The 12,929-nt window shown below is 38.1% G+C and overlaps 1 protein-coding gene across 4 annotated transcripts in view; it reads right to left on the bottom strand.

The window, feature by feature from the left end:
• The window catches only part of MKLN1 (muskelin 1), a 151,563-nt gene that overhangs the window by 122,366 nt on the left and 16,268 nt on the right, over positions 1 to 12,929 (bottom strand). For 2 of the 4 annotated variants that reach the window (XM_021707540.1, XM_021707538.1), the window contains exon 1: positions 9,881 to 9,937. The exons of the other annotated variants lie outside the window; for them this stretch is intronic. The gene's annotated coding sequence lies outside the window, so the exon portion shown is untranslated. Of the gene's footprint in view, positions 1 to 9,880; positions 9,938 to 12,929 lie in introns of those variants that run through there. 4 annotated transcript variants of the gene reach the window in all.

Here is a 12,929-nt window from a genome sequence, read left to right as displayed (position 1 = left end):
AGAGGATTCAGATTCCAGAGGGACAGAGGACCAAGTGACACAGACCTCACAAAGTGCCAGAGCAGCAATATACATTTAAAGGGCATTCTTCAGAAAGCAAAATATCTGGAAAATATAGACATACAGGCAAAAAGCTTTACTACACCTCAAAAGTCAGTTAAAAAAAATATTTCCCAAATGAGGCCTGAGACCACGAAGATGATAAACTACACTCAAAAATTATCCCTTCCTCCTACAGAAGTTCTTCCTTCTAAAAACTAACTTGTTTAAACACAAGAAAATAAAAGCACACACTAAGATGATGTAAGAGATAATAAAAACACATGAGAAAAATGTGGTCAAATAAGATAAAAAATGTTAATTTAGTTTCAAAATGACCCCAAAGAAATTAAGAAAATAGTTGATACTTTATTAAGCAGCAGTAAGTCAAAATTAGAAAAGCTCAAAACTAGTATGGCCAGATGATAGAAAAAGTTAATAAGATTCACAAATGAGGGGAAAAGAACTTTTTTCAGAAACAGAGATTAAATTTTTATCCCCCCAAATAGCCTAATAAGGGAAAAACAAGTAAGATAGTGAATGAAAATAATAAAACAAATACAAAAAGAAACTCATCCAAAATACACAAAATAGGAACCAGACAGCTATTTCAAACTGTACGTCAAGCAAATATTCCCAAAATAAAACGTGAATCTACACAATGAAAACATGCTATACTAGGGAAATTCAACCCAGAATATCCCTAATACAAACTTGGACTTTAAAGACTTTTTTAACTTCTTTGAGCATTCAGGAAAAAAATCCTACCACTCATAATAAGAAAACCATACTGTCACATTATACCCAGATCAGCTACACCGTACTATGACATTTCAGTCAAAAATGGACCACATATACCATAGCGAACCCTGAGATTATAATGGAGCTATGTAAGAGAGCACGCTGTACTAGCTAGGTTTGTGTAAGTATATAAAGTGTTTGCACAATAACAATACCACCTATCAGAGGCATTTTTCAGAATGTTAGGTTCACCATTAAGCAACACATGACTGCATTCCACACCCAAATACAGTAAACAGGTATTTCACACTCAAATACAATAAAAACTCAAGTAAAAAAAAAAAATGTGAGCCCAGAACTTTATATATAGTCAAACAAGTTTAAAGGCATATATAGTTAATAACATATTTCTTGAGCCCTTCCTGAGAAATGTTCTAGAAAGGACTTGAAAAACATCAGCACGTGTGTGGCAACAATACAGAAAACAATACAGAAAGAACAGAGCTAACGAGAGAGAGAGAGAGAGAGAGAGAGAGAGAGAGAGAGAGAGAGAGAGAGAGAGAGAGAGAGAGAGAGAGACAGACACACACAAACACTGGGGGAAGGGACAGAGGGGCATGGAGCAAATAAAAGGAAATTAGAATATACTTACTTTTTGTTTGTTTGTTTATGGCTTTTTTGGTTTTTTTTTTTGAGTTGGAGTCTCACTCTGTCACCCAGACTGGAATGCAGTGGCCGCTCCCGGCCACCGCAGCCTCGACCTGCTGGGCTCCGGCAATCCTTCCACCTTAGCCTTCCAAGTAGCCGGAATTACAGGCATGCGCTACCACGCCCGGCTGATTTTTTTGAATTATTGTAGAGATGAGGTCTTGCTGCCCAGGCGGGTCTCGAACCCGCGGGCTCAGGCAATCCACTCATCTCAGCCTCCCAAAGGCGCGGGATTACAGGCTGAGCCACTGAACCCGGCTTAGAATATGCTTATTAATTACTTCACCAATATTAACTGGAAAGAAAAGATTATCACTTAAGATCAGATGCTGAGAGAGAAGGAGGAAAGAATTTAAAAGGTTCTTACTTAACTTTCTTGGGGAGATTTAAAAGTGTTAAAGAAATGGAATTGAAAAGAACAAAAAAGAAAGAGAAACAAAACATTAAAAAGCTTGCTAAATAAGGCAATAAAAAAGTCTGAAGTGACACAGCAAGTATCAGAACCAAGCTCAAATATGATATAGATTTTGAAATTATCACATAGAAATTTAAAATAACTATGATTATTATCTTAAGGGCATTAATGGAAAAAGCAGACAACATGCAAGACAGATAGGTAACATACCAAGGAAAGAATCAATGAGCTTAAAAATATGTCGACTGGCATGATGGTTCATGCCTGTAATTCCAAAACTTTGGGAGGCTAAGATGGGAGAATTGCTTGAGCCCAGGAATTCAAGACCACCCTGAACAACATAGCAAGACCTCATCTTTTAAAAAAAAAAAAAAAAATTCAAAAAATTAGCTGGGTGTGGTGGCATGCATCTGTAGTTCCTTCTACTCGAAAGACAGATTGCCTGAACCCAGGAGGTCGAGGCTACAGTGAGCCGTGGTCATGCCACTGCACTCCAGTCTGAACAACAGAGTGAGATTCTGTCTCAAAAAAATAAAAATAAAAGTAAAAATACAAAATAAACATTTTTATGCTAAGAGATGAGAGAAAACGGAATCACACTGAATGCTTATTTCAAATCAGAAAAAGATTTTTTAAAAAGGGAAAAAAGAAAACAAAGAAGGAACGATGAGAAAAAACAAAGACCAAGAACAATGACTAGAAAACAGTTACAAGCAGGGTTGCTATCAATACAACTGTACCAATAATCTATTTACATCTGAATGGTCTAAAGAAACCAATTAACAGACTGTTAGAGCAAATTAAAAAAAAAGAAGTCCAAATATGTTGTCTACAAGAAACCCGCCATAAATACAAAGATACAAATAGATGAATGTAAAGAAATAAGAAAAATGTACCATGCTTTCAATAGAAAGCTGGAATAGCTAATTAATATCAGACAAAGCAGAATTAAGATCAAGGAAAATCATTACGCAACGAAAAAATTGTATATTATCCAAGAAGACATAACAATCCTTAATGTGTCTGCACCAAACAAAAGGGTGTCAAAATACTTGAGAAAAACTGACAGAACTGTAAGAAGCACTATTATAATTGGAGACATCAACATCCCTCTGTCAGCAATTGACAGATCCAGCAGGCAGAAACTCAGAATGCCACTGAACTGAACAGCACCGTCAATCAACCAGATCTAACTGACATTTACAGAATGTTTCACCCAACAGCAGCAGAACACACATTCTTCTAAGCTCACACAAGAACAATCACCAAGACAGACCATAAAACACATGAGTAATGTAAAAGAGTTGAAAATTATAAAAAGTATGCTTTCAGACCACAATGGAATTAAACTATAAGTCACTGACAGAAAGATAGCTGGAACATCCCAAAATATTTAGAGCAAACAACATACATCTAAATGATGCAAGGGTCAAAGAAGTCTCAAGATAAATTTTGAGCTAAGTAAAAATAAAAACAAAATATCAAAACTTGTGGAATACAGTGAAAGGAATGCTTAGAAGAAAACTGAGAGTTGAAACCATATTTAAAAGTCAGAATTATTTATTTACTTATTTATTATTTTTTGAGTTGCAATCTCACTCTGTTGCCCAGGCTGGAGTGCAGTGGCATGCTCACAACCACCATAGCCTCCGCCCAGTAGGCTCAGGCAATCCTTCTGCTTTAGCCTCCCAAGTACCTGGAACTACAGGCATGTGCCACCACGACCAGCTTTTTTTTTTTTTTTTTAAGTTGGAGTCTCACACTGTCGTCCAGGTTGGAGGGAAATGCCATACTCACAACCATGCCAGCGTTGACCTGCTGGGCTCTGGCAATCCTGCCTCCGCCTTCCGAGTAGCCAGAACTACAGGCACATGTTACCACGTCCAGCTAATTTCTATTTATTTATTGTAGAGATGAGGTCTCACCAAGTTGCCCAGGCTGATCACGAACCAGCGGGCTCAGGCAATCCACTGACCTCAGCCTCCCAAAGTGCTGGGATTACAGGCTGAGCCACCAAGCCTGGCCTTGTTTTTTGATTTATTGTAGAGACGAGGTCTTGCCAAGTTGCCCAGGCAGGTCTTGAACCCCTGGGCTCAGGCAATTCTCTCACCTCTGCCTCCCAAAGTGCTGGGATGGCAGGTGTGAGCCACCACACCTGGCTAAAAAGTCAGAAAAGTTTAAAATCAATCACTTATGCTTCTAATGTAGGAAACTAGAGAAAGAAGAGTAACTGAAGTATAAATGAAGCACAAGAAAATAAATAAAAATTAGAGCAAAAATCAATAAAATTGAAAAAAGGAAGTGAATATAATGGAATAGAACAATGAAAACAAAAGCTTGCTACTTGAAAAGACCAATTAAACTGACAAATCTCCAGTTAGGTTAACCAAGGGAAGAAAAAAAAAAGAGAGAAAACACAAATTACCAATAAAATTAAAAGGAGTCATCCCTACTGAACACCTTGATACTGAAATGATAATGAGTGAACAACTCTATTTTCACAAGACAGATAACATAAATGAAATGAACTAATTCCTTGAAAGACATAAACTACCAAAACTTGAGAAAGTGATCTTCTGAATATGTCCATAATTACTACTAAAATTGAATAAATAATTAATCATTTTCCAAAAAAGAAAATCTACAGGCCTAGATGGTTTCACTGTTGAATTTTACCAAATTCTTAAAGAAAACAATGATACCAATTCTCTAGAATGCTTTTCCAGAAAATAGCAGAGGAAACACTTCCTAACTCTTTCTATGAGACTAGTATTCCTCTAAAACCAAAAAAGACATTATAAAAAAGAAAAACTCCAGCCCAATATATCTTACAAATATAGGTGCAAAGATCCTCTCACCAAAATATTGGCAAATCAAATTAAACAATGTATAAAAATAACTGCACACACCAAATGTAATTATTCCAGATATGCAAGACTTGTCCAATATTTCAAAATCAATATAAAATGCATTACATCAACAGGCTAAAGAAAAGTCATATGATCATATAAAATAGAAGCAGAGAAAGCATTTCACAAAATCCAACATAATAAATAATCTCAACTAAAGGAGTTCCTCCTCAAATTGATAAAGAATAACTACAAAACACCTATAGCTAACACTATATTTAATCGTTGAGAAACTAGATGCTTTCCCCACAACACTGAGAATAAAGCATTCCTATTCAACACCACATTGGATGTGCTAGCTCAATCAGTCAGGAAAAGAAAAAGAAAAGAAAACAGAAGAAGGTAATAATACTGTCATCATTTGCAGATTACATGACTGCCTATATAGAAAGTCCCAGCTGGGCTCGGTGGCTCAGCCTGTAATCCCGTGCTTTGGGAGGCTGAAGTGAGTGGATTGGCTAAGCCCGCGGGTTTGAGACCCACCTGGGCAACTTGGTGAGACCTCATCTTTACAATAAATCAAAAAAAAATTAGCCGGGCGTGGTAGCGCACGCCTGTAGTTCCAGATACTTGGAAGACAGAGGCAGAAGGATCACCGGAGCCCAGCAGGTTGAGGCTGCAGTGGCCACAAGAGGCCACTGCACTCCAGTCTGGGAGACAGAGTGAGACTCCAACTCAAAAAAAAAAAAAAGAAAGTCCCAAAGAATCAACAAGCTCCTGGAACTAATAAATGATTATAACAAGGTTGTAGGATATAAGGTTAATAAACAAAAGTTAATTGCTTTCCTATATATAAGCAAATAACAACTGGACAGTGAAAGCAAAAACATAATACCATTTGCATTAGCCTCAAAAAAATGTAGTGCTCAACACAACAAAATATGTACAAGATCTATATGAGAAAAACTATAACCTGTAATGAAAGAAATCAAAGAAAATATAAATGAAAATGACAAGACAGTCCATGTTCATGGATAGAAAGATTCAACATTGTAAAGATGTAGGTTCCTTCCAACTTGATCTACATATTCACACCAATACAAAACAAATCTCAGAATACTATTTTATTGAGTCAGGGTCTCACTATGTTGCTGGAGTGCAGTGGTACAATCATGGCTCACTGCAGCCTCAACTTCCTGGGCTCAGGCAATCCTTCTGCCTCAGTCTACTGAGTAACTGGGACTACAGGCCCATGCCATCATGCCTTGCTAATTTTTTAATTTTTTTGTGGAGACATGGTCTCACTGTGTCTCCCGGAAAGCTATTTTATAGATACTGGCAAATTGATTCTAAAATTTAAAGACAAAAGACCCAGAAAAAACAACAAAAATACTAAAGCAGCATAAAGTTGGAGAACTGACATCATCTACCTTTGAAATTAACTAAGAGCTACAGTATCAAGAGAGTTCCTAAGTAACTTTGGAAAAAGGAGTTTGTAAGACTAAAGGCAAAATGAACTGCACGTAAGTACTACACTCTAGTCAATCAAGTTTTATCCAGCAAAAAACAGCTTAACAATTCTGACATCGCTCTACAGGTATACTGGAATTAAACAATTACGTAAATGCCCAACAAATCGTCAGAGCCAGGTCTCCCGCTATTGGCGTGGATATCTACAAATCAGCAAGAGAAGGAACCCTGAATTATCCATGTGGTAATAGATATGAGTAGAAGACATCAGTAGACACTCATAAAGATATCAACTCTATGTTAACTTATAAATGTAATTACATTAAAAAATAAGAATAGATTTTCCTAAAACTACACAACAAATAAAGTTGATATAGTTCACACAAATAATAAGGTTCATATTAAACAAGAAAACAGCCATAGAACACCTGCAAAACAGTAGATGAGCAATAAGGGAGGACCAGCTCCCACCAAATGTCAAAGCGTATTACTGAAGTCTCTATAATTAAATCAGCAGCAGTCGGGTATAGTGGTTCACGCCTGTAATCCCAATACATTGGGAGGCCAAGACAGTAGGATCATTTGAGCTCTGGAGTTCGAGATCAGCCTGGGCAACACAGTGAGACCACGTCTCCACAAAAAATAAGAAAGTTAGCCGGGCATAATAACATGCGTCTGTAGTCCCAGCCACTCAGGAAGCTGAGGCGGGAGGAATCTTGAGCCCAGGAGTGCGAGGTTGTAGTGAGCCGTGATCACCCCCTCTGCACTCCTGCCTGGGCAATAAGGCTATAGACGCCATTTCTAAAAGAAATAAAGCAGTGGGGTGCTTACACATGAATACACAAGCAGAAACAAAACAAAATACTGAACTAGAATAAAATTCAATGATAAGATGTAGTAATGATGAAGGTAACCTCACAAATCAGGAAGGAAATATGAACTTTATAATAAATGCTGTTGAAACAACTATACAGTCATTTAGAAGTACAATAGATCTGTGTCTCACTCTATACACCAGGTTAAATTCCAAATGAATCAGAAAACTAAGTATAAAATATAAAAACACACAAGTAGAAGAAAACACAAACAATGCTTTACCACCTGACACGGAGAAGATACTCCCTAAATATAATTCAAAATCCAGAAAACACAAAACTTGACACATTCAAGTAAACGAAAATGTAACTTTCAGAAAGGAAGAAATGAAATTGTTCCTATTTTCAGACAGCATGATTTTCCTATAAAGAAAAATCCCAAAGAATTTACAAAAAAATTTCCTAGAACGTATTAATAAGTTCAGCAATGTCCCATGATACAAGATCAACAAACAACACCAAATGCATTTCTATATACAAACAATAAGTACGTGGAACCCAAACTTAAAAGCACAAAATAATTTACAATTGCTTTAAAAAAATGAAGGAAAGGTATATTTTAACAAAACATGTACAGAATGATTTGTATCCTGAAAATTACAAAAAGCTGATGAAAAAAAATTTTAAAAGACCTAAATAAGCAGAAAACATATCATATCATGTTCATGGACTGGAAGACTCAACATAGTAATGATGTCAATTCTCCCAAAATGAACTATAGATTTAGTATAATTCCTATCAAAATCCCAGCAGACTTGTTTTAGACATAAACAAGTTTGCTATAAAATTTATACGTAAAAGCACAGGACCTAGAATGGTAAAAACAATTTTTTTTTAATGGGAAGAAAAAGCGTGGAATCATTCTACCTAATATTCAAGCTTACCACATTATAAAGCTACAGTCATCTGCAAAGTATGTTAGCCGAGGGACAGACACATATCAAATGAACAGCCTGAAAAAGACCTATATAAGTATGTCCGGTTGATTGTTTTTTCAAAGGTATAATTCAACAAAGGAAAAACAACCTTTGCAACAAATAGTGCTAGAGCAATTGGACATCAAGAGGCTGAAAAATGAGCCTTGGTCTAAAGCTCACACTTCAAGATTTTTAAAAATTAGTGAATCCTGGATGAAAATATGAAACATAAAACTATGAAACTTTTAAAAATAAGCATAAGAAAAAAAAATCTCTGGAGTCCAGGACCAGGCAAAGAGTTCTTATATGAAAAGCACAAGCCATAAAAAATAAAATAAATGATCAAAAAACTGGACCTCAGCAAAATTAAAGACTTTTGCTCTAAGACAGACCCTGTTAAGAAATGAAAAGGAACAGACTGGGACAACATCTCTGCAAACTACATATGCAACAAAAGACACAGCAAAATATACAAAGTACTCTCTACACCCAACAGCAAAAACAGCAAACAATCCAAACAGAAAATGGGCTAGCCATGAACACACATTTCACAAAGCGGCGATAAAGATGGCAAAAAAGCACAAGGGAAGATGTGCAAATCATCAGCTCCTAGGAAAATCCAAATAAATAGCACAGTCAGGTATCACTAAACGCCTACTATCAGACTAGCTAAAATAAAAACCAATGATGACAGGGAACCCTGAAGTTAGCAAGGATTTAGAGAAACTGGGTCACTCATACACTGCTGGTGGGAAAGAAAAATGGTATACCCATTCTCGAAAAGAGTATGGCAATTTTTAAAAAACTATCCACTTGCCACACAACCCAGCAACTGGACTCTCGGGCATTTATCCCACGGAAATGAAAGCTGAGGCTCAAGCAAAGACCTCTACACAAATGTTTCTAGCAGCTTCATTTCTAAAAACCCCAAACAAGAAAGAGCCCAGATGCCCCTCAACTGGTAAAGGGCTAAACAAACAGCAATGCATCTAAATGAATGGATGCACACGTTGTTGCTCATATTTTGCAAAAAAAAAAACAATGGAAGGATGAACCAAAAGCGAATAAAAACAGTTCCCCAGAGTCAAGGGGATGAAAAGCACTGAAGGGACAGAGATGGAGGCTGTAGAGGTTAAAAGCGGAAAGAGCTGGGCTGGGTGGTTTAGCCTGTAATCCCGCGCTTTGGGAGGCCAAGGTGAGTGAATTGCCTGAGGCCACGGGTTAGAGACCCTCCTGGGCAACTTGGCGAGACCTCATCTCTATAATAAATCAAAAAAATTAGCCGGGCGTGGTAGCGCGTGCCTGTAGTTCCAGATACTTGGAAGACTAAGGCAGAAGGATCGCCGGAGCCCAGCAGGTCGAGGCTGCGGTGGCCGGGAGCAGCCACTGCACTCCAGTCTGGGCAACAGAGTGAGACTCCAACTCAAAAAAAAATAAAAATAAAAATAAAAGCAGAAAGAGGCCAGGCATGGTGGCTCAAGTCTGTCATCCCAGCACTCTGGGAAGCTGAAGCGAGAGGACTGCCTGAGCCCAGGGGTTTGAGACAAGCCTGGGCAACTTGGCGAGACAGCATTTCTACAATAAATCAAAAAAGTAGCCGGGCATGGTGGCATGCGCCTGTAGTTCCAGCTACTTGGAAGGCTGAGGCGGAAGGATTGCCTGAGCCTAGCAGGTTGAGGCTGCGGTGGTCATGATTGTGCCAGTGCACTCCAGCCTGGGCAACAGAGTAAGATTCTGACTCAAAAAAAAAGCAGAAAGAAGCAAAGGAATCCCAAATAACTAAGAACAAATGAAAATGAACCTTAATTGCATATCAAGTTGCTGACACAGTCAACTGGAAATTTAAAAATAATTATTTCAACTGACCTGAGAACACAGCACTTTTACTGCCCTCAGTGGAATACGTGCTAAGAAAAACAAGAACATGCAAAGAAATGTTAAACTTCACCCCAGTAATAATGTTGATGTTATTACTTTAAAACTAAGTTTTAAACATATTTATGTGTACCACACACACAGAGATAGATAGGGTCAAGAAGAAATTATGTTAAGTGTTGATGTTAGGAAACATTTTCCGGTTAAGGAAAAAAATAACAAGTATAAAATGAAAGAAGTTACAATCTCATATCAAATTTGAACTGGAAATAGCAGTAACTCATATTTTTTCTAAAACAAAAAAATTGTTTCCTAGCTATATCCCCTAGAAGAGTCTAAAAGAAATGACAACCTGGTAGCAATAAGCATTCCTAGTTTCCATTTGTGCACACCAAACATCATTCCCCTTAAAACATAATAGATAAAGGGCACCTTCCAAGGGCAAAAAGCAAGAAAATAAGGAAAAAGAGTCATGGAGCCAGCCTGAAGGGACTCCCCCAGACTAAGGAGGCACAATCTGGCATCAACAAGAATGACTACTGAAATCATTTGAAATACAATGAATATACAAAGAGCCTAATGTGCAAGCTTTTCTTTTTTAAAAAAAGAAATAAAAGCAAGTAGGTACCTGGAGGATCATGAAAAGGAAGGAATGAAGCATTCGTCTTGCTTTTCTAGGAGAGCCTCGGCTCAGAGTAACCAAAAAGCTCAAATAGATGAGGGAAAATTTTACCCAGAAAAACCACAGCTAATAAATGTGAAAGGAATGACAGGATGGTAAAATCCATCTACCTCTACTGACAGAGTTTATTCTAACAGTGATCATCTCTGCATATTAACACCACGCAAGAAAGGTAGATGGGAACCTTTACAAAAAAGTCATCACCACCAAATTTTGTGCCTCCTGAAGTGACACAACACAAAGCACATGGCACCACCTGGGAGGCACCTTTTCAAAAAACTGATCCAAAATCTAAAAACCCCAGTATAAACAGAGTATGACAAACAGGGGAATTAGTCAAATGCCACCACACAAGTGCAACTGGACATATCCACAATGTGGGAGCCTCTTCCAGACACAAACCTGGTTTCTTCAACAAATCAGTGGATGAAAGAAAAACAAAAAGATGAAGGGAAGACTCTTCTTGAGAAAAAGAATCTTAAAGAGGCCTAACAACATATACAATGGGTGTTTGGATTCTGATTAACTATAAAGATATTTTTTAGGAAACAGAAAATCGAAGATGGCCTGAGTTATTAGTTGTTATGAGAAAATTACAAACAAATCTGTCAAGTAAAATAATGGCAAGACGCAAGTTAATGTGTTTATTATCACCAAGCAGTTGAAAATATTTGGGCTAATAGCAATCATCTCTCAAGACTCAAAGCACTTTGGGAACACCCACCTACATACACACTCCACACAAATGAATGGAACAGTCACTGGGAAAAGAGAACAAAATAAAACAAACATTCCTTTACAGAAGAATGAGAAGACAGGAAACTCTCACTAGCCAAAAATCAAACTAGAAAGCCAACTAATATGATTTGGTGTTTCCAAAAAACAGAAAAATCTGCGGAGACATTCATAACAAAATAGTCTTCATTACTGAATACATCAGAAGGCTTTAACTATCAATCTTTTGAGAAATTAAATGACTGGCCATTCAGAATAGATTTCAAAACTAAGAAGTGCCCCTTCCTACCTAAAGCAAAGATGATTAAATTTGAACATTATCTTGAAGAGGTTTACTGTTTAGTTTACAGTCTTCAAACCTCAGATAAAATAACATGTTCACAGAGGGATTACAAAGATTTAAGAGGTCAGACTGTTTCTAAGCACTCTCCAAGGCTTCATTTATATGCAATTAATACTACTAAAGCAATCACTGCCATGCTCTGATTATATCAAGTTTTCAAAACATCTTTGTTGGGCAACAGCTCAGTTTAATATGAGCCACAATATGTTTGTGGGGAGTACGTCTCTTTAAAAAGTTCTCTGTAACATCAGCTATTTGCTATCCTGGGCCAAAGAGACCTAAAGATCTAAATCCCTCATTTTGTATAAAAACAGTAAGAGGGCCAGGTGCAGGGGCTCATGCCCATAATCCTAGCACTTCAGGGGCCAAGACAGGAGACATGCTTGAGGCCAGGAGTCTGAGAAGAGCCTAGAGAACTAGCGAGATGCTGTCTCTACAAAAGGCAGAAAATTAGCCTGGCGTGGTGGGGTGCACCTGTAGCCCTAGCTACTCAGGAGGCAAAGGCAGGAGGATCGCCTGAGCCCAGGATGTTGAGGCTCTGTGAGTCGTGATCCCACCACAACACTCCAGCCTGGGTGATAAAGATCTCCACTCAGACAAACAAAGGATAGAGAAACTAAACGGCTGATCTAAAACTACCAATGATTGGCATTCGGACTGGGACTAGAATTCAAGTCTCCAGTCCTTGTCAGTGTTGTGTCTATACCACACTGTTTCAACATTCACGTTTTCCTTTTCAGCAGACCTAACTTTTTCCCCCAGTGTAACACAGTAATTTAAATTGCACTAGCTGGGCTCAGTGGCTCAGCCTGTAATTGCACGCCTTTGGGAGGCTGAGGAGAGTGAATTGCCTGAGCCCGCGGGTTCGAGACCCGCTTGGGCAGCGAGACCTCATCTCTACAATAAATCAAAAAATCAGCCGGGCGTAGTAGCGCGCATCTGTAATTCCAGCTACTCGGAAGGCTGAGGCGGAAGGATCGCCGGAGCCCAGCAGGTCGAGGCTGTGGTGGCCGGGAGCGGCCACTGCATTCCGGTCTGGGCGACAGAGTGAGACTCCAACTCAAAAAAAAAAAAAAAAAAAAAAAATTGCACTAATGGTGATAGGCCAAACCAACATGAACTGATCTAAATCTGTGTATTTAATGAGAACTCCTCTCTCATCCCAAAACAGGTATCTTTCACCAAGGTCATAAAGTCCTACGGTAAAAAGCATTATCCAAACTCTGTTCCTCAGAAGCACTCTAGGGGATCCACAAACATTTTTTTTTTTTTTTTTGAGT

Source organism: Carlito syrichta, unplaced genomic scaffold (genome assembly GCF_000164805.1).
Source record: "Carlito syrichta isolate Samal-C Ts95f unplaced genomic scaffold, Tarsius_syrichta-2.0.1 Scaffold120455, whole genome shotgun sequence".
Classification (NCBI taxonomy): Eukaryota; Metazoa; Chordata; class Mammalia; order Primates; family Tarsiidae; genus Carlito; species Carlito syrichta.
This window is presented reverse-complemented; position numbering and strand designations above follow the sequence as displayed.